Source organism: Styela clava, chromosome 15 (assembly GCF_964204865.1).
Source record: "Styela clava chromosome 15, kaStyClav1.hap1.2, whole genome shotgun sequence".
Classification (NCBI taxonomy): Eukaryota; Metazoa; Chordata; class Ascidiacea; order Stolidobranchia; family Styelidae; genus Styela; species Styela clava.
Window position 1 is genome coordinate 7434089 of NC_135264.1, and position 14116 is coordinate 7448204.

The 14116-nt window shown below is 46.7% G+C and overlaps 46 non-coding genes and 25 pseudogenes across 46 annotated transcripts; all 71 read left to right on the plus strand.

Moving 5' to 3' along the window:
• Window positions 1–4: 4 nt before the first annotated feature.
• LOC144415796 (5S ribosomal RNA) lies at window positions 5–123 on the plus strand. The gene has a single exon (XR_013471690.1). It is a non-coding gene; the product is annotated as a 5S ribosomal RNA (ribosomal RNA).
• An 81-nt stretch (window positions 124–204) lies between these two features.
• LOC144417337 (5S ribosomal RNA) lies at window positions 205–323 on the plus strand. Its single transcript, XR_013473231.1, has one exon. It is a non-coding gene; the product is annotated as a 5S ribosomal RNA (ribosomal RNA).
• Window positions 324–404: 81 nt separating this feature from the next.
• LOC144415419 (5S ribosomal RNA) lies at window positions 405–523 on the plus strand. The gene has a single exon (XR_013471311.1). It is a non-coding gene; the product is annotated as a 5S ribosomal RNA (ribosomal RNA).
• An 81-nt stretch (window positions 524–604) lies between these two features.
• Window positions 605–713, plus strand: LOC144411959 (5S ribosomal RNA; annotated as a pseudogene).
• An 81-nt stretch (window positions 714–794) lies between these two features.
• On the plus strand, window positions 795–913 carry LOC144417792 (5S ribosomal RNA; annotated as a pseudogene).
• An 81-nt stretch (window positions 914–994) lies between these two features.
• LOC144417080 (5S ribosomal RNA) lies at window positions 995–1113 on the plus strand. The gene has a single exon (XR_013472973.1). It is a non-coding gene; the product is annotated as a 5S ribosomal RNA (ribosomal RNA).
• An 81-nt stretch (window positions 1114–1194) lies between these two features.
• Window positions 1195–1313, plus strand: LOC144414965 (5S ribosomal RNA). The gene has a single exon (XR_013470857.1). It is a non-coding gene; the product is annotated as a 5S ribosomal RNA (ribosomal RNA).
• An 81-nt stretch (window positions 1314–1394) lies between these two features.
• LOC144417401 (5S ribosomal RNA) lies at window positions 1395–1513 on the plus strand. Its single transcript, XR_013473294.1, has one exon. It is a non-coding gene; the product is annotated as a 5S ribosomal RNA (ribosomal RNA).
• An 81-nt stretch (window positions 1514–1594) lies between these two features.
• On the plus strand, window positions 1595–1713 carry LOC144415152 (5S ribosomal RNA). Its single transcript, XR_013471044.1, has one exon. It is a non-coding gene; the product is annotated as a 5S ribosomal RNA (ribosomal RNA).
• Window positions 1714–1794: 81 nt separating this feature from the next.
• On the plus strand, window positions 1795–1913 carry LOC144414534 (5S ribosomal RNA). Its single transcript, XR_013470423.1, has one exon. It is a non-coding gene; the product is annotated as a 5S ribosomal RNA (ribosomal RNA).
• Window positions 1914–1994: 81 nt separating this feature from the next.
• LOC144418391 (5S ribosomal RNA) lies at window positions 1995–2113 on the plus strand (annotated as a pseudogene).
• Window positions 2114–2194: 81 nt separating this feature from the next.
• On the plus strand, window positions 2195–2303 carry LOC144412706 (5S ribosomal RNA; annotated as a pseudogene).
• Window positions 2304–2384: 81 nt separating this feature from the next.
• LOC144418392 (5S ribosomal RNA) lies at window positions 2385–2503 on the plus strand (annotated as a pseudogene).
• An 81-nt stretch (window positions 2504–2584) lies between these two features.
• Window positions 2585–2703, plus strand: LOC144415797 (5S ribosomal RNA). Its single transcript, XR_013471691.1, has one exon. It is a non-coding gene; the product is annotated as a 5S ribosomal RNA (ribosomal RNA).
• An 81-nt stretch (window positions 2704–2784) lies between these two features.
• On the plus strand, window positions 2785–2903 carry LOC144417338 (5S ribosomal RNA). The gene has a single exon (XR_013473232.1). It is a non-coding gene; the product is annotated as a 5S ribosomal RNA (ribosomal RNA).
• Window positions 2904–2984: 81 nt separating this feature from the next.
• LOC144415420 (5S ribosomal RNA) lies at window positions 2985–3103 on the plus strand. Its single transcript, XR_013471312.1, has one exon. It is a non-coding gene; the product is annotated as a 5S ribosomal RNA (ribosomal RNA).
• Window positions 3104–3184: 81 nt separating this feature from the next.
• On the plus strand, window positions 3185–3293 carry LOC144411960 (5S ribosomal RNA; annotated as a pseudogene).
• An 81-nt stretch (window positions 3294–3374) lies between these two features.
• LOC144417794 (5S ribosomal RNA) lies at window positions 3375–3493 on the plus strand (annotated as a pseudogene).
• Window positions 3494–3574: 81 nt separating this feature from the next.
• Window positions 3575–3693, plus strand: LOC144417081 (5S ribosomal RNA). Its single transcript, XR_013472974.1, has one exon. It is a non-coding gene; the product is annotated as a 5S ribosomal RNA (ribosomal RNA).
• Window positions 3694–3774: 81 nt separating this feature from the next.
• LOC144414731 (5S ribosomal RNA) lies at window positions 3775–3893 on the plus strand. The gene has a single exon (XR_013470621.1). It is a non-coding gene; the product is annotated as a 5S ribosomal RNA (ribosomal RNA).
• An 81-nt stretch (window positions 3894–3974) lies between these two features.
• Window positions 3975–4093, plus strand: LOC144414966 (5S ribosomal RNA). The gene has a single exon (XR_013470858.1). It is a non-coding gene; the product is annotated as a 5S ribosomal RNA (ribosomal RNA).
• An 81-nt stretch (window positions 4094–4174) lies between these two features.
• Window positions 4175–4293, plus strand: LOC144417412 (5S ribosomal RNA). The gene has a single exon (XR_013473305.1). It is a non-coding gene; the product is annotated as a 5S ribosomal RNA (ribosomal RNA).
• An 81-nt stretch (window positions 4294–4374) lies between these two features.
• LOC144417423 (5S ribosomal RNA) lies at window positions 4375–4493 on the plus strand. Its single transcript, XR_013473316.1, has one exon. It is a non-coding gene; the product is annotated as a 5S ribosomal RNA (ribosomal RNA).
• An 81-nt stretch (window positions 4494–4574) lies between these two features.
• Window positions 4575–4693, plus strand: LOC144417434 (5S ribosomal RNA). The gene has a single exon (XR_013473327.1). It is a non-coding gene; the product is annotated as a 5S ribosomal RNA (ribosomal RNA).
• Window positions 4694–4774: 81 nt separating this feature from the next.
• Window positions 4775–4892, plus strand: LOC144418426 (5S ribosomal RNA; annotated as a pseudogene).
• An 81-nt stretch (window positions 4893–4973) lies between these two features.
• On the plus strand, window positions 4974–5092 carry LOC144415421 (5S ribosomal RNA). Its single transcript, XR_013471313.1, has one exon. It is a non-coding gene; the product is annotated as a 5S ribosomal RNA (ribosomal RNA).
• Window positions 5093–5173: 81 nt separating this feature from the next.
• On the plus strand, window positions 5174–5282 carry LOC144411961 (5S ribosomal RNA; annotated as a pseudogene).
• An 81-nt stretch (window positions 5283–5363) lies between these two features.
• On the plus strand, window positions 5364–5482 carry LOC144415521 (5S ribosomal RNA). Its single transcript, XR_013471412.1, has one exon. It is a non-coding gene; the product is annotated as a 5S ribosomal RNA (ribosomal RNA).
• An 81-nt stretch (window positions 5483–5563) lies between these two features.
• LOC144417445 (5S ribosomal RNA) lies at window positions 5564–5682 on the plus strand. Its single transcript, XR_013473338.1, has one exon. It is a non-coding gene; the product is annotated as a 5S ribosomal RNA (ribosomal RNA).
• Window positions 5683–5763: 81 nt separating this feature from the next.
• Window positions 5764–5882, plus strand: LOC144414732 (5S ribosomal RNA). Its single transcript, XR_013470622.1, has one exon. It is a non-coding gene; the product is annotated as a 5S ribosomal RNA (ribosomal RNA).
• Window positions 5883–5963: 81 nt separating this feature from the next.
• On the plus strand, window positions 5964–6082 carry LOC144414967 (5S ribosomal RNA). The gene has a single exon (XR_013470859.1). It is a non-coding gene; the product is annotated as a 5S ribosomal RNA (ribosomal RNA).
• An 81-nt stretch (window positions 6083–6163) lies between these two features.
• On the plus strand, window positions 6164–6282 carry LOC144417456 (5S ribosomal RNA). The gene has a single exon (XR_013473349.1). It is a non-coding gene; the product is annotated as a 5S ribosomal RNA (ribosomal RNA).
• Window positions 6283–6363: 81 nt separating this feature from the next.
• On the plus strand, window positions 6364–6482 carry LOC144417467 (5S ribosomal RNA). The gene has a single exon (XR_013473351.1). It is a non-coding gene; the product is annotated as a 5S ribosomal RNA (ribosomal RNA).
• An 81-nt stretch (window positions 6483–6563) lies between these two features.
• LOC144417479 (5S ribosomal RNA) lies at window positions 6564–6682 on the plus strand. Its single transcript, XR_013473353.1, has one exon. It is a non-coding gene; the product is annotated as a 5S ribosomal RNA (ribosomal RNA).
• Window positions 6683–6763: 81 nt separating this feature from the next.
• LOC144418414 (5S ribosomal RNA) lies at window positions 6764–6882 on the plus strand (annotated as a pseudogene).
• Window positions 6883–6963: 81 nt separating this feature from the next.
• On the plus strand, window positions 6964–7082 carry LOC144415394 (5S ribosomal RNA). The gene has a single exon (XR_013471286.1). It is a non-coding gene; the product is annotated as a 5S ribosomal RNA (ribosomal RNA).
• Window positions 7083–7163: 81 nt separating this feature from the next.
• LOC144412313 (5S ribosomal RNA) lies at window positions 7164–7272 on the plus strand (annotated as a pseudogene).
• Window positions 7273–7353: 81 nt separating this feature from the next.
• LOC144414644 (5S ribosomal RNA) lies at window positions 7354–7472 on the plus strand. The gene has a single exon (XR_013470533.1). It is a non-coding gene; the product is annotated as a 5S ribosomal RNA (ribosomal RNA).
• An 81-nt stretch (window positions 7473–7553) lies between these two features.
• On the plus strand, window positions 7554–7672 carry LOC144418273 (5S ribosomal RNA; annotated as a pseudogene).
• Window positions 7673–7753: 81 nt separating this feature from the next.
• On the plus strand, window positions 7754–7872 carry LOC144417714 (5S ribosomal RNA; annotated as a pseudogene).
• Window positions 7873–7953: 81 nt separating this feature from the next.
• LOC144417490 (5S ribosomal RNA) lies at window positions 7954–8072 on the plus strand. Its single transcript, XR_013473354.1, has one exon. It is a non-coding gene; the product is annotated as a 5S ribosomal RNA (ribosomal RNA).
• An 81-nt stretch (window positions 8073–8153) lies between these two features.
• On the plus strand, window positions 8154–8272 carry LOC144417501 (5S ribosomal RNA). The gene has a single exon (XR_013473355.1). It is a non-coding gene; the product is annotated as a 5S ribosomal RNA (ribosomal RNA).
• An 81-nt stretch (window positions 8273–8353) lies between these two features.
• Window positions 8354–8472, plus strand: LOC144418415 (5S ribosomal RNA; annotated as a pseudogene).
• An 81-nt stretch (window positions 8473–8553) lies between these two features.
• LOC144415395 (5S ribosomal RNA) lies at window positions 8554–8672 on the plus strand. Its single transcript, XR_013471287.1, has one exon. It is a non-coding gene; the product is annotated as a 5S ribosomal RNA (ribosomal RNA).
• Window positions 8673–8753: 81 nt separating this feature from the next.
• On the plus strand, window positions 8754–8862 carry LOC144412314 (5S ribosomal RNA; annotated as a pseudogene).
• An 81-nt stretch (window positions 8863–8943) lies between these two features.
• LOC144414646 (5S ribosomal RNA) lies at window positions 8944–9062 on the plus strand. Its single transcript, XR_013470535.1, has one exon. It is a non-coding gene; the product is annotated as a 5S ribosomal RNA (ribosomal RNA).
• Window positions 9063–9143: 81 nt separating this feature from the next.
• LOC144418274 (5S ribosomal RNA) lies at window positions 9144–9262 on the plus strand (annotated as a pseudogene).
• An 81-nt stretch (window positions 9263–9343) lies between these two features.
• On the plus strand, window positions 9344–9462 carry LOC144417716 (5S ribosomal RNA; annotated as a pseudogene).
• Window positions 9463–9543: 81 nt separating this feature from the next.
• LOC144417512 (5S ribosomal RNA) lies at window positions 9544–9662 on the plus strand. The gene has a single exon (XR_013473356.1). It is a non-coding gene; the product is annotated as a 5S ribosomal RNA (ribosomal RNA).
• Window positions 9663–9743: 81 nt separating this feature from the next.
• LOC144417523 (5S ribosomal RNA) lies at window positions 9744–9862 on the plus strand. Its single transcript, XR_013473357.1, has one exon. It is a non-coding gene; the product is annotated as a 5S ribosomal RNA (ribosomal RNA).
• Window positions 9863–9943: 81 nt separating this feature from the next.
• LOC144418416 (5S ribosomal RNA) lies at window positions 9944–10062 on the plus strand (annotated as a pseudogene).
• Window positions 10063–10143: 81 nt separating this feature from the next.
• Window positions 10144–10262, plus strand: LOC144415396 (5S ribosomal RNA). Its single transcript, XR_013471288.1, has one exon. It is a non-coding gene; the product is annotated as a 5S ribosomal RNA (ribosomal RNA).
• Window positions 10263–10343: 81 nt separating this feature from the next.
• LOC144412811 (5S ribosomal RNA) lies at window positions 10344–10452 on the plus strand (annotated as a pseudogene).
• Window positions 10453–10533: 81 nt separating this feature from the next.
• Window positions 10534–10652, plus strand: LOC144414647 (5S ribosomal RNA). Its single transcript, XR_013470536.1, has one exon. It is a non-coding gene; the product is annotated as a 5S ribosomal RNA (ribosomal RNA).
• An 81-nt stretch (window positions 10653–10733) lies between these two features.
• Window positions 10734–10852, plus strand: LOC144418001 (5S ribosomal RNA; annotated as a pseudogene).
• Window positions 10853–10933: 81 nt separating this feature from the next.
• On the plus strand, window positions 10934–11051 carry LOC144418167 (5S ribosomal RNA; annotated as a pseudogene).
• An 81-nt stretch (window positions 11052–11132) lies between these two features.
• LOC144417534 (5S ribosomal RNA) lies at window positions 11133–11251 on the plus strand. The gene has a single exon (XR_013473358.1). It is a non-coding gene; the product is annotated as a 5S ribosomal RNA (ribosomal RNA).
• An 81-nt stretch (window positions 11252–11332) lies between these two features.
• LOC144412182 (5S ribosomal RNA) lies at window positions 11333–11441 on the plus strand (annotated as a pseudogene).
• An 81-nt stretch (window positions 11442–11522) lies between these two features.
• Window positions 11523–11641, plus strand: LOC144415754 (5S ribosomal RNA). The gene has a single exon (XR_013471647.1). It is a non-coding gene; the product is annotated as a 5S ribosomal RNA (ribosomal RNA).
• Window positions 11642–11722: 81 nt separating this feature from the next.
• On the plus strand, window positions 11723–11841 carry LOC144417981 (5S ribosomal RNA; annotated as a pseudogene).
• An 85-nt stretch (window positions 11842–11926) lies between these two features.
• LOC144415952 (5S ribosomal RNA) lies at window positions 11927–12045 on the plus strand. Its single transcript, XR_013471846.1, has one exon. It is a non-coding gene; the product is annotated as a 5S ribosomal RNA (ribosomal RNA).
• An 81-nt stretch (window positions 12046–12126) lies between these two features.
• On the plus strand, window positions 12127–12244 carry LOC144417717 (5S ribosomal RNA; annotated as a pseudogene).
• Window positions 12245–12325: 81 nt separating this feature from the next.
• Window positions 12326–12444, plus strand: LOC144416403 (5S ribosomal RNA). The gene has a single exon (XR_013472296.1). It is a non-coding gene; the product is annotated as a 5S ribosomal RNA (ribosomal RNA).
• An 81-nt stretch (window positions 12445–12525) lies between these two features.
• Window positions 12526–12644, plus strand: LOC144417545 (5S ribosomal RNA). Its single transcript, XR_013473359.1, has one exon. It is a non-coding gene; the product is annotated as a 5S ribosomal RNA (ribosomal RNA).
• An 85-nt stretch (window positions 12645–12729) lies between these two features.
• Window positions 12730–12848, plus strand: LOC144416672 (5S ribosomal RNA). Its single transcript, XR_013472565.1, has one exon. It is a non-coding gene; the product is annotated as a 5S ribosomal RNA (ribosomal RNA).
• Window positions 12849–12929: 81 nt separating this feature from the next.
• LOC144416700 (5S ribosomal RNA) lies at window positions 12930–13048 on the plus strand. Its single transcript, XR_013472593.1, has one exon. It is a non-coding gene; the product is annotated as a 5S ribosomal RNA (ribosomal RNA).
• An 81-nt stretch (window positions 13049–13129) lies between these two features.
• On the plus strand, window positions 13130–13248 carry LOC144415412 (5S ribosomal RNA). Its single transcript, XR_013471304.1, has one exon. It is a non-coding gene; the product is annotated as a 5S ribosomal RNA (ribosomal RNA).
• Window positions 13249–13329: 81 nt separating this feature from the next.
• Window positions 13330–13448, plus strand: LOC144417556 (5S ribosomal RNA). Its single transcript, XR_013473360.1, has one exon. It is a non-coding gene; the product is annotated as a 5S ribosomal RNA (ribosomal RNA).
• Window positions 13449–13529: 81 nt separating this feature from the next.
• LOC144415757 (5S ribosomal RNA) lies at window positions 13530–13648 on the plus strand. Its single transcript, XR_013471650.1, has one exon. It is a non-coding gene; the product is annotated as a 5S ribosomal RNA (ribosomal RNA).
• An 81-nt stretch (window positions 13649–13729) lies between these two features.
• LOC144417567 (5S ribosomal RNA) lies at window positions 13730–13848 on the plus strand. The gene has a single exon (XR_013473361.1). It is a non-coding gene; the product is annotated as a 5S ribosomal RNA (ribosomal RNA).
• Window positions 13849–13929: 81 nt separating this feature from the next.
• Window positions 13930–14048, plus strand: LOC144417982 (5S ribosomal RNA; annotated as a pseudogene).
• The last annotated feature ends 68 nt before the right edge of the window (window positions 14049–14116 follow it).

Consider the following 14116-nt stretch of genomic DNA (forward strand, 5'->3'; position numbering starts at 1 on the left):
TATCGCCTACAACCATACCACGTTGAATGCACCCGATCTCGTTCGATCTCGGAAGTTAATCAATGTCGGGCTCGGTTAGTACTTGCATGGGTGACCGGTTGGGAATACCGAGTGTCGTAGGCTTTTCGTCGCCGTTTCATTCGATTTTGCTCTGTTTTCTAACAATTGCGAAATACAAATAGCCGAATAGACTACTACTTTATCGCCTACAACCATACCACGTTGAATGCACCCGATCTTGTTCGATCTCGGAAGTTAAGCAATGTCGGGCTTGGTTAGTAATTGCATGGGTGACCGGCTGGGAATACCGAGTGTCGTAGGCTTTTCGTCGCCATTTCATTCGATTTTGCTCTGTTTTCCAACAACTGCGAAATACAAATAGCCGAATAGACTACTGTTTAATCGCCTACAACCATACCACGTTGAATGCACCCGATCTCGTTCGATCTCGGAAGTTAAGCAATGTCGGGCTCGGTTAGTATTTGCATGGGTGACCGGCTGGGAATACCGAGTGTCGTAGGCTTTTCGTCGCCGTTTCATTCGATTTTGCTCTGTTTTCCAACAACTGCGAAATACAAATAGCCGAATAGACTACTACTTTATCGCCTACAACCATACCACGTTGAATGCACCCGATCTCGGAAGTTAAGCAATGTCGGGCTCGGTTAGTACTTGCATGGGTGACCGGCTGGGAATACCGAGTGTCGTAGGCTTTTCGTCGCCGTTTCATTCGATTTTGCTCCGTTTTCTAACAATTGCGAAATACAAATAGCCGAATAGACTACTACTTTATCGCCTACAACCATACCACGTTGAATGCACCTGATCTTGTTCGATCTCGGAAGTTAAGCAATGTCGGGCTTGGTTAGTAATTGCATGGGTGACCGGCTGGGAATACCGAGTGTCGTAGGCTTTTCGTCGCCGTTTCATTCGATTTTGCTCTGTTTTCTAACAACTGGGAAATACAAATAGCCGAATAGACTACTACTTTATCGCCTACAACCATACCACGTTGAATGCAACCGATCTCGTTCGATCTCGGAAGTTAAGCAATGTCGGGCTCGGTTAGTACTTGCATGGTTGACCGGCTGGGAATACCGAGTGTCGTAGGCTTCTCGTCGCCGTTTCATTCGATTTTGCTCTGTTTTCCAACAACTGCAAAATACAAATAGCCGAATAGACTACTACTTTATCGCCTACAACCATACCACGTTGAATGCACCCGATCTCGTTCGATCTCGGAAGTTAAGCAATGTCGGGCTCGGTTAGTACTTGCATGGGTGACCGGCTGCGAATACCGAGTGTCGTAGGCTTTTCGTCGCCGTTTCATTCGATTTTGCTCTGTTTTCCAACAACTGCGAAATACAAATAGCCGAATAGACTACTACTTTATCGCCTACAACCATACCACGTTGAATGCACCCGATCTCGTTCGATCTCGGAAGTTAAGCAATGTCGGGCTCGGTTAGTACTTGCATGGGTGACCGGCTGGGAATACCGAGTGTCGTAGGCTTTTTGTCGCCGTTTCATTCGATTTTGCTCTGTTTTCCAACAACTGCGAAATACAAATAGCCGAATAGACTACTACTTTATCGCCTACAACCATACCACGTTGAATGCACCCGATCTCGTTCGATCTCGGAAGTTAAGCAATGTCGGGCTCGGTTAGTACTTGCATGGGTGACCGGCTGGGAATACTGAGTGTCGTAGGCTTCTCGTCGCCGTTTCATTCGATTTTGCTCTGTTTTCCAACAACTGCGAAATACAAATAGCCGAATAGACTACTACTTTATCGCCTACAACCATACCACGTTGAATGCACCCGATCTCGTTCGATCTCGGAAGTTAAGCAATGTCGGGCTCGGTTAGTACTCGCATGGGTGACCGGCTGGGAATACCGAGTGTCGTAGGCTTTTTGTCGCCTTTTTATTCGATTTTGCTCTGTTTTCCAACAACTGCGAAATACAAATAGCCGAATAGACTACTACTTTATCGCCTACAACCATACCACGTTGAATGCACCCGTTATCGTTCGTTCTCGGAAGTTAAGCAATGTCGGGCTCGGTTAGTACTTGCATGGGTGACCGGCTGGGAATACCGAGTGTCGTAGGCTTTTCGTCGCCGTTTCATTCGATTTTGCTCTGTTTTCCAACAACTGCGAAATACAAATAGCCGAATAGACTACTACTTTATCGCCTACAACCATACCACGTTGAATGCACTCGATCTCGGAAGTAAAGCAATGTCGGGCTCGGTTAGTACTTGCATGGGTGACCGGCTGGGAATACCGAGTGTCGTAGGCTTTTTGTCGCCGTTTCATTCGATTTTGCTCTGTTTTCCAACAACTGCGAAATACAAATAGCCGAATAGACTACTACTTTATCGCCTACAACCATACCACGTTGAATGCACCCGTTATCGTTCGTTCTCGGAAGTTAAGCAATGTCGGGCTCGGTTAGTACTTGCATGGGTGACCGGCTGGGAATACCGAGTGTCGTAGGCTTTTCGTCGCCGTTTCATTCGATTTTGCTCTGTTTTCCAACAACTGCGAAATACAAATAGCCGAATAGACTACTACTTTATCGCCTACAACCATACCACGTTGAATGCACCCGATCTCGTTCGATCTCGGAAGTTAATCAATGTCGGGCTCGGTTAGTACTTGCATGGGTGACCGGTTGGGAATACCGAGTGTCGTAGGCTTTTCGTCGCCGTTTCATTCGATTTTGCTCTGTTTTCTAACAATTGCGAAATACAAATAGCCGAATAGACTACTACTTTATCGCCTACAACCATACCACGTTGAATGCACCCGATCTTGTTCGATCTCGGAAGTTAAGCAATGTCGGGCTTGGTTAGTAATTGCATGGGTGACCGGCTGGGAATACCGAGTGTCGTAGGCTTTTCGTCGCCATTTCATTCGATTTTGCTCTGTTTTCCAACAACTGCGAAATACAAATAGCCGAATAGACTACTGTTTAATCGCCTACAACCATACCACGTTGAATGCACCCGATCTCGTTCGATCTCGGAAGTTAAGCAATGTCGGGCTCGGTTAGTATTTGCATGGGTGACCGGCTGGGAATACCGAGTGTCGTAGGCTTTTCGTCGCCGTTTCATTCGATTTTGCTCTGTTTTCCAACAACTGCGAAATACAAATAGCCGAATAGACTACTACTTTACCGCCTACAACCATACCACGTTGAATGCACCCGATCTCGGAAGTTAAGCAATGTCGGGCTCGGTTAGTACTTGCATGGGTGACCGGCTGGGAATACCGAGTGTCGTAGGCTTTTCGTCGCCGTTTCATTCGATTTTGCTCCGTTTTCTAACAATTGCGAAATACAAATAGCCGAATAGACTACTACTTTATCGCCTACAACCATACCACGTTGAATGCACCTGATCTTGTTCGATCTCGGAAGTTAAGCAATGTCGGGCTTGGTTAGTAATTGCATGGGTGACCGGCTGGGAATACCGAGTGTCGTAGGCTTTTCGTCGCCGTTTCATTCGATTTTGCTCTGTTTTCTAACAACTGGGAAATACAAATAGCCGAATAGACTACTACTTTATCGCCTACAACCATACCACGTTGAATGCAACCGATCTCGTTCGATCTCGGAAGTTAAGCAATGTCGGGCTCGGTTAGTACTTGCATGGTTGACCGGCTGGGAATACCGAGTGTCGTAGGCTTCTCGTCGCCGTTTCATTCGATTTTGCTCTGTTTTCCAACAACTGCAAAATACAAATAGCCGAATAGACTACTACTTTATCGCCTACAACCATACCACGTTGAATGCACCCGATCTCGTTCGATCTCGGAAGTTAAGCAATGTCGGGCTCGGTTAGTACTTGCATGGGTGACCGGCTGGGAATATCGAGTGTCGTAGGCTTTTCGTCGCCGTTTCATTCGATTTTGCTCTGTTTTCCAACAACTGCGAAATACAAATAGCCGAATAGACTACTACTTTATCGCCTACAACCATACCACGTTGAATGCACCCGATCTCGTTCGATCTCGGAAGTTAAGCAATGTCGGGCTCGGTTAGTACTTGCATGGGTGACCGGCTGCGAATACCGAGTGTCGTAGGCTTTTCGTCGCCGTTTCATTCGATTTTGCTCTGTTTTCCAACAACTGCGAAATACAAATTGCCGAATAGACTACTACTTTATCGCCTACAACCATACCACGTTGAATGCACCCGATCTCGTTCGATCTCGGAAGTTAAGCAATGTCGGGCTCGGTTAGTACTTGCATGGGTGACCGGCTGGGAATACCGAGTGTCGTAGGCTTTTTGTCGCCGTTTCATTCGATTTTGCTCTGTTTTCCAACAACTGCGAAATACAAATAGCCGAATAGACTACTACTTTATCGCCTACAACCATACCACGTTGAATGCACCCGATCTCGTTCGATCTCGGAAGTTAAGCAATGTCGGGCTCGGTTAGTACTTGCATGGGTGACCGGCTGGGAATACCGAGTGTCGTAGGCTTCTCGTCGCCGTTTCATTCGATTTTGCTCTGTTTTCCAACAACTGCGAAATACAAATAGCCGAATAGACTACTACTTTATCGCCTACAACCATACCACGTTGAATGCACCCGATCTCGTTCGATCTCGGAAGTTAAGCAATGTCGGGCTCGGTTAGTACTTGCATGGGTGACCGGCTGGGAATACCGAGTGTCGTAGGCTTTTCCTCGCCGTTTCATTTGATTTTGCTCTGTTTTCCAACAACTGCGAAATACAAATAGCCGAATAGACTACTACTTTATCGCCTACAACCATACCACGTTGAATGCACCCGATCTCGTTCGATCTCGGAAGTTAGGCAATGTCGGGCTCGGTTAGTACTTGCATGGGTGGCCGGCTGGAATACCGAGTGTCGTAGGCTTTTCGTTGCCGTTTCGTTCGATTTTGCTCTGTTTTCCAACAACTGCGAAATACAAATAGCCGAATAGACTACTGTTTAATCGCCTACAACCATACCACGTTGAATGCACCCGATCTCGTTCGATCTCGGAAGTTAAGCAATGTCGGGCTCGGTTAGTATTTGCATGGGTGACCGGCTGGGAATACCGAGTGTCGTAGGCTTTTCGTCGCCGTTTCATTCGATTTTGCTCTGTTTTCCAACAACTGCGAAATACAAATAGCCGAATAGACTACTACTTTACCGCCTACAACCATACCACGTTGAATGCACCCGATCTCGGAAGTTAAGCAATGTCGGGCTCGGTTAGTACTTGCATGGGTGACCGGCTGGGAATACCGAGTGTCGTAGGCTTTTCGTCGCCGTTTCATTCAATTTTGCTCTGTTTTCTAACAATTGCCAAATACAAATAGCCGAATAGACTACTACTTTATCGCCTACAACCATACCACGTTGAATGCACCCGATCTTGTTCGATCTCGGAAGTTAAGCAATGTCGGGCTTGGTTAGTACTTGCATGGGTGACCGGCTGGGAATACCGAGTGTCGTAGGCTTTTCGTCGCCGTTTCATTCGATTTTGCTCTGTTTTCTAACAACTGGGAAATACAAATAGCCGAATAGACTACTACTTTATCGCCTACAACCATACCACGTTGAATGCACCCGATCTCGTTCGATCTCGGAAGTTAAGCAATGTCGGGCTCGGTTAGTACTTGCATGGGTGACCGGCTGGGAATACCGAGTGTCGTAGGCTTCTCGTCGCCGTTTCATTCGATTTTGCTCTGTTTTCCAACAACTGCAAAATACAAATAGCCTAATAGACTACTACTTTATCGCCTACAACCATACCACGTTGAATGCACCCGATCTCGTTCGATCTCGGAAGTTAAGCAATGTCGGGCTCGGTTAGTACTTGCATGGGTGACCGGCTGGGAATATCGAGTGTCGTAGGCTTTTCGTCGCCGTTTCATTCGATTTTGCTCTGTTTTCCAACAACTGCGAAATACAAATAGTTGAATAGACTACTACTTTATCGCCTACAACCATACCACGTTGAATGCACCCGATCTCGTTCGATCTCGGAAGTTAAGCAATGTCGGGCTCGGTTAGTACTTGCATGGGTGACCGGCTGCGAATACCGAGTGTCGTAGGCTTTTCGTCGCCGTTTCATTCGATTTTGCTCTGTTTTCCAACAACTGCGAAATACAAATAGCCGAATAGACTACTACTTTATCGCCTACAACCATACCACGTTGAATGCACCCGATCTCGTTCGATCTCGGAAGTTAAGCAATGTCGGGCTCGGTTAGTACTTGCATGGGTGACCGGCTGGGAATACCGAGTGTCGTAGGCTTTTTGTCGCCGTTTCATTCGATTTTGCTCTGTTTTCCAACAACTGCGAAATACAAATAGCCGAATAGACTACTACTTTATCGCCTACAACCATACCACGTTGAATGCACCCGATCTCGTTCGATCTCGGAAGTTAAGCAATGTCGGGCTCGGTTAGTACTTGCATGGGTGACCGGCTGGGAATACCGAGTGTCGTAGGCTTCTCGTCGCCGTTTCATTCGATTTTGCTCTGTTTTCCAACAACTGCGAAATACAAATAGCCGAATAGACTACTACTTTATCGCCTACAACCATACCACGTTGAATGCACCCGATCTCGTTCGATCTCGGAAGTTAAGCAATGTCGGGCTCGGTTAGTACTTGCATGGGTGACCGGCTGGGAATACCGAGTGTCGTAGGCTTTTTGTCGCCGTTTCATTCGATTTTGCTCTGTTTTCCAACAACTGCGAAATACAAATAGCCGAATAGACTACTACTTTATCGCCTACAACCATACCACGTTGAATGCACCCGTTATCGTTCGATCTCGGAAGTTAAGCAATGTCGGGCTCGGTTAGTACTCGCATGGGTGACCGGCTTGGAATACCGAGTGTCGTAGGCTTTTCGTCGCCGTTTCATTCGATTTTGCTCTGTTTTCCAACAACTGCGAAATACAAATAGCCGAATAGACTACTACTTTATCGCCTACAACCATACCACGTTGAATGCACCCGATCTCGTTCGATCTCGGAAGTTAATCAATGTCGGGCTCGGTTAGTACTTGCATGGGTGACCGGCTGGGAATACCGAGTGTCGTAGGCTTTTCGTCGCCGTTTCATTCGATTTTGCTCTGTTTTCCAACAACTGCGAAATACAAATAGCCGAATAGACTACTACTTTATCGCCTACAACCATACCACGTTGAATGCACTCGATCTCGGAAGTTAAGCAATGTCGGGCTCGGTTAGTACTTGCATGGGTGACCGGCTGGGAATACCGAGTGTCGTAGGCTTTTTGTCGCCGTTTCATTCGATTTTGCTCTGTTTTCCAACAACTGCGAAATACAAATAGCCGAATAGACTACTACTTTATCGTCTACAACCATACCACGTTGAATGCACCCGATCTCGTTCGATCTCGGAAGTTAAGCAATGTCGGGCTCGGTTAGTACTTGCATGGGTGACCGGCTGGGAATACCGAGTGTCGTAGGCTTTTCGTCGCCGTTTCATTCGATTTGGCTCTGTTTTCCAACAACTGCGAAATACAAATAGCCAAATAGACTACTACTTTATCGCCTACAACCATACCACGTTAAATGCAACCGATCTCGTTCGATCTCGGAAGTTAAGCAATGTCGTGCTCGGTTAGTACTTGCATGGGTGACCGGCTGGGAATACCGAGTGTCGTAGGCTTTTCGTCGCCGTTTCATTTGATTTTGCTCTGTTTTCCAACAACTGCGAAATACAAATAGCCGAATAGACTACTACTTTATTGCCTACAACCATACCACGTTGAATGCACCCGATCTCGTTCGATCTCGCAAGTTAGGCAATGTCGGGCTCGGTTAGTACTTGCATGGGTGACCGGCTGGGAATACCGAGTGTCGTAGGCTTTTTGTCGCCGTTTCATTCGATTTTGCTCTGTTTTCCAACAACTGCGAAATACAAATAGCCGAATAGACTACTACTTTATCGCCTACAACCATACCACGTTGAATGCACCCGATCTCGTTCGATCTCGGAAGTTAAGCAATGTCGGGCTCGGTTAGTACTTGCATGGGTGACCGGCTGGGAATACCGAGTGTCGTAGGCTTCTCGTCGCCGTTTCATTCGATTTTGCTCTGTTTTCCAACAACTGCGAAATACAAATAGCCGAATAGACTACTACTTTATCGCCTACAACCATACCACGTTGAATGCACCCGATCTCGTTCGATCTCGGAAGTTAAGCAATGTCGGGCTCGGTTAGTACTTGCATGGGTGACCGGCTGGGAATACCGAGTGTCGTAGGCTTTTTGTCGCCGTTTCATTCGATTTTGCTCTGTTTTCCAACAACTGCGAATTACAAATAGCCGAATAGACTACTACTTTATCGCCTACAACCATACCACGTTGAATGCACCCGTTATCGTTCGATCTCGGAAGTTAAGCAATGTCGGGCTCGGTTAGTACTCGCATGGGTGACCGGCTTGGAATACCGAGTGTCGTAGGCTTTTCGTCGCCGTTTCATTCGATTTTGCTCTGTTTTCCAACAACTGCGAAATACAAATAGCCGAATAGACTACTACTTTATCGCCTACAACCATACCACGTTGAATGCACCCGATCTCGTTCGATCTCGGAAGTTAATCAATGTCGGGCTCGGTTAGTACTTGCATGGGTGACCGGCTGGGAATACCGAGTGTCGTAGGCTTTTCGTCGCCGTTTCATTCGATTTTGCTCTGTTTTCCAACAACTGCGAAATACAAATAGCCGAATAGACTACTACTTTATCGCCTACAACCATACCACGTTGAATGCACTCGATCTCGGAAGTTAAGCAATGTCGGGCTCGGTTAGTACTTGCATGGGTGACCGGCTGGGAATACCGAGTGTCGTAGGCTTTTTGTCGCCGTTTCATTCGATTTTGCTCTGTTTTCCAACAACTGCGAAATACAAATAGCCGAATAGACTACTACTTTATCGTCTACAACCATACCACGTTGAATGCACCCGATCTCGTTCGATCTCGGAAGTTAAGCAATGTCGGGCTCGGTTAGTACTTGCATGGGTGACCGGCTGGGAATACCGAGTGTCGTAGGCTTTTCGTCGCCGTTTCATTCGATTTGGCTCTGTTTTCCAACAACTGCGAAATACAAATAGCCAAATAGACTACTACTTTATCGCCTACAACCATACCACGTTAAATGCAACCGATCTCGTTCGATCTCGGAAGTTAAGCAATGTCGTGCTCGGTTAGTACTTGCATGGGTGACCGGCTGGGAATACCGAGTGTCGTAGGCTTTTCGTCGCCGTTTCATTTGATTTTGCTCTGTTTTCCAACAACTGCGAAATACAAATAGCCGAATAGACTACTACTTTATTGCCTACAACCATACCACGTTGAATGCACCCGATCTCGTTCGATCTCGCAAGTTAGGCAATGTCGGGCTCGGTTAGTACTTGCATGGGTGACCGGCTGGGAATACCGAGTGTCGTAGGCTTTTTGTCGCCGTTTCATTCGATTTTGCTCTGTTTTCCAACAACTGCGAAATACAAATAGCCGAATAGACTACTACTTTATCGCCTACAACCATACCACGTTGAATGCACCCGATCTCGTTCGATCTCGGAAGTTAAGCAATGTCGGGCTCGGTTAGTACTTGCATGGGTGACCGGCTGGGAATACCGAGTGTCGTAGGCTTCTCGTCGCCGTTTCATTCGATTTTGCTCTGTTTTCCAACAACTGCGAAATACAAATAGCCGAATAGACTACTACTTTATCGCCTACAACCATACCACGTTGAATGCACCCGATCTCGTTCGATCTCGGAAGTTAAGCAATGTCGGGCTCGGTTAGTACTTGCATGGGTGACCGGCTGGGAATACCGAGTGTCGTAGGCTTTTTGTCGCCGTTTCATTCGATTTTGCTCTGTTTTCCAACAACTGCGAATTACAAATAGCCGAATAGACTACTACTTTATCGCCTACAACCATACCACGTTGAATGCACCCGTTATCGTTCGATCTCGGAAGTTAAGCAATGTCGGGCTCGGTTAGTACTCGCATGGGTGACCGGCTTGGAATACCGAGTGTCGTAGGCTTTTCGTCGCCGTTTCATTCGATTTTGCTCTGTTTTCCAACAACTGCGAAATACAAATAGCCGAATAGACTACTACTTTATCGCCTACAACCATACCACGTTGAATGCACCCGATCTCGTTCGATCTCGGAAGTTAATCAATGTCGGGCTCGGTTAGTACTTGCATGGGTGACCGGCTGGGAATACCGAGTGTCGTAGGCTTTTCGTCGCCGTTTCATTCGATTTTGCTCTGTTTTCCAACAACTGCGAAATACAAATAGCCGAATAGACTACTACTTTATCGCCTACAACCGTACCACGTTGAATGCACTCGATCTCGAAAGTTAAGCAATGTCGGGCTCGGTTAGTACTTGCATGGGTGACCGGCTGAGAATACCGAGTGTCGTAGGCTTTTTGTCGCCGTTTCATTCGATTTTGCTCTGTTTTCCAACAACTGCGAAATACAAATAGCCGAATAGACTACTACTTTATCGTCTACAACCATACCACGTTGAATGCACCCGATCTCGTTCGATCTCGGAAGTTAAGCAATGTCGGGCTCGGTTAGTACTTGCATGGGTGACCGGCTGGGAATACCGAGTGTCGTAGGCTTTTCGTCGCCGTTTCATTCGATTTTGCTCTGTTTTCCAACAACTGCAAAATACAAATAGCCGAATAGACTACTACTTTATCGCCTACAACCATACCACGTTGAATGCAACCGATCTCGTTCGATCTCGGAAGTTAAGCAATGTCGTGCTCGGTTAGTACTTGCATGGGTGACCGGCTGGGAATATCGAGTGTCGTAGGCTTTTCGTCGCCGTTTCATTTGATTTTGCTCTGTTTTCCAACAACTGCGAAATACAAATAGCCGAATAGACTACTACTTTATCGCCTACAACCATACCACGTTGAATGCACCCGATCTCGTTCGATCTCGGAAGTTAGGCAATGTCGGGCTCGGTTAGTACTTGCATGGGTGACCGGCTGGAATACCGAGTGTCGTAGGCTTTTCGTCGCCATTTCGTTCGATTTTGCTCTGTTTTCCAACAACTGCGAAATACAAATAGCCGAATAGACTACTGTTTAATCGCCTACAACCATACCACGTTGAATGCACCCGATCTCGTTCGATCTCGGAAGTTAAGCAATGTCGGGCTCGGTTAGTACTTGCATGGGTGACCGGCTGGGAATACCGAGTGTCGTAGGCTTTTCGTCGCCGTTTCATTCGATTTTGCTCTGTTTTCCAACAACTGCGAAATACAATTAGCCGAATAGACTACTACTTTACCGCCTACGACCATACCACGTTGAATGCACCCGATCTCCGAAGTTAAGCAATGTCGGGCTCGGTTAGTACTTGCATGGGTGACCGGCTGGGAATACCGAGTGTCGTAGGCTTTTCGTCGCCGTTTCATTCGATTTTGCTCTGTTTTCTAACAATTGCGAAATACAAATAGCCGAATAGACTACTACTTTATCGCCTACAACCATACCACGTTGAATGCACCCGATCTTGTTCGATCTCGGAAGTTAAGCAATGTCGGGCTTGGATAGTACTTGCATGGGTGACCGGCTGGGAATACCGAGTGTCGTAGGCTTTTCGTCGCCGTTTCATTCGATTTTGCTCTGTTTTCTAACAACTGGGAAATACAAATAGTCGAATAGACTACTACTTTATCGCCTACAACCATACCACGGTTAATGCACCCGATCTCGTTCGATCTCGGAAGTTAAGCAATGTCGTGCTCGGTTAGTACTTGCATGGGTGACCGGCTGGGAATACCGAGTGTCGTAGGCTTTTTTTTCGTCGCCGTTCCATTCGTTTTTGCTCTGTTTTCCAATAACTGCGAAATACAAATAGCCGAATAGACTACTACTTTATCGCCTACAACCATACCACGTTGAATGCACCCGATCTCGTTTGATCTCGGAAGTTAAGCACTGTCGGGCTCGGTTAGTACTTGCATGGGTGACCGGCTGGGAATACCGAGTGTCGTAGGCTTTTCGTCGCCGTTTCATTCGATTTTGCTCTGTTTTCCAACAACTGCGAAATACAAATAGCCGAATAGACTACTACTTTATTGCCTACAACCATACCACGTTGAATGCACCCAATCTCGTCGATCTCGGAAGTTAAGCAATGTCGGGCTTGGTTAGTACTTGCATGGGTGACCGGCTGGGAATACCGAGTGTCGTAGGCTTTTCGTCGCCGTTTCATTCGATTTTGCTCTGTTTTCTACCAACTGCGAAATACAAATAGCCGAATAGACTACTACTTCATCGCCTACAACCATACCACGTTGAATGCTCCCGATCTTGTTCGATCTCGGAAGTTAAGCAATGTCGGGCTTGGTTAGTACTTGCATGGGTGACCGGCTGGGAATACCGAGTGTCGTAGGCTTTTCGTCGCCGTTTCATTCGATTTTGCTCTGTTTTCTACCAACTGCGAAATACAAATAGCCGAATAGACTACTACTTTATTGCCTACAACCATACCACGTTGAATGCACCCGATCTCGTTCGATCTCGGAAGTTAAGCAATGTCGGGCTCGGTTAGTACTTGCATGGGTGACCGGCTGGGAATACCGAGTGTCGTAGGCTTTTTTTTCGTCGCCGATCCATTCGTTTTTTCTCTGTTTTCTAACAACTGCAAAATACAAATAGCAGAACAGACTACTACTTTATCGACTACAACCATACCACGTTGAATGCACCCGATCTCGTTCGATCTCGGAAGTTAAGTAATGTCGGGCTCGGTTAGTACTTGCATGGGTGACCGGCTGGGAATACCGAGTGTCGTAGGCTTTTCGTCGCCGCTTCATTCGATTTTGCTCTGTTTTCCAACAACTGCAAAATACAAATAGCCGAATAGACTACTACTTTATCGCCTACAACCATACCACGTTGAATGCACCCGATCTCGTTCGATCTCGGAAGTTAAGCAATGTCGGGCTCGGTTAGTACTTGCATGGGTGACCGGCTGGGTATATCGAGTGTCGTAGGCTTTTCGTCGCCGTTTCATTCGATTTTGCTCTATTTTCCAACAACTGCGAAATACAAATAGCCGAATAGACTACTACTTTATCGCCTACAACCATACCACGTTGAATGCACCCGATCTCGTTTGATCTCGGAAGTTAAGCAATGTCGGGCTCGGTTAGTACTTGCATGGGTGACCGGCTGCGAATACCGAGTGTCGTAGGCTTTTCGTCGCCGTTTCATTCGATTTTGCTCTGTTTTCCAACAACCGCGAAATACAAATAGCCGAATAGACTACTACTTTATCGCCTACAACCATACCACGTTGAATGCACCCGATCTCGTTCGATCTCGGAAGTTAAGCAATGTCGGGCTCGGTTAGTACTTGCATGGGTGACCGGCTGGGAATACCGAGTGTCGTAGGCTTTTTGTCGCCGTTTCATTCGATTTTGCTCTGTTTTCCAACAACTGCGAAATACAAATAGCCGAATAGACTACTACTTTATTGCCTACAACCATACCACGTTGAATGCACCCGATCTCGTTCGATCTCGGAAGTTAAGCAATGTCGGTCTCGGTTAGTACTTGCATGGGTGACCGGCTGGGAATACCGAGTGTCGTAGGCTTCTCGTCGCCGTTTCATTCGATTTTGCTCTGTTTTCCAACAACTACGAAATACAAATAGCCGAATAGACTACTACTTTATCGCCTACAACCATACCACGTTGAATGCACCCGATCTCGTTCGATCTCGGAAGTTAAGCAATGTCGGGCTCGGTTAGTACTTGCATGGGTGACCGGCTGGGAATACCGAGTGTCGTAGGCTTTTTGTCGCCGTTTCATTCGATTTTGCTCTGTTTTCCAACAACTGCGAAATACAAATAGCCGAATAGACTACTACTTTATCGCCTACAACCATACCACGTTGGATGCACCCGTTATCGTTCGATCTCGGAAGTTAAGCAATGTCGGGCTCGGTTAGTACTTGCATGGGTGACCGGCTGGGAATACCGAGTGTCGTAGGCTTTTTGTCGCCGTTTCATTCGATTTTGCTCTGTTTTCCAACAACTGCGAAATACAAATAGCCGAATAGA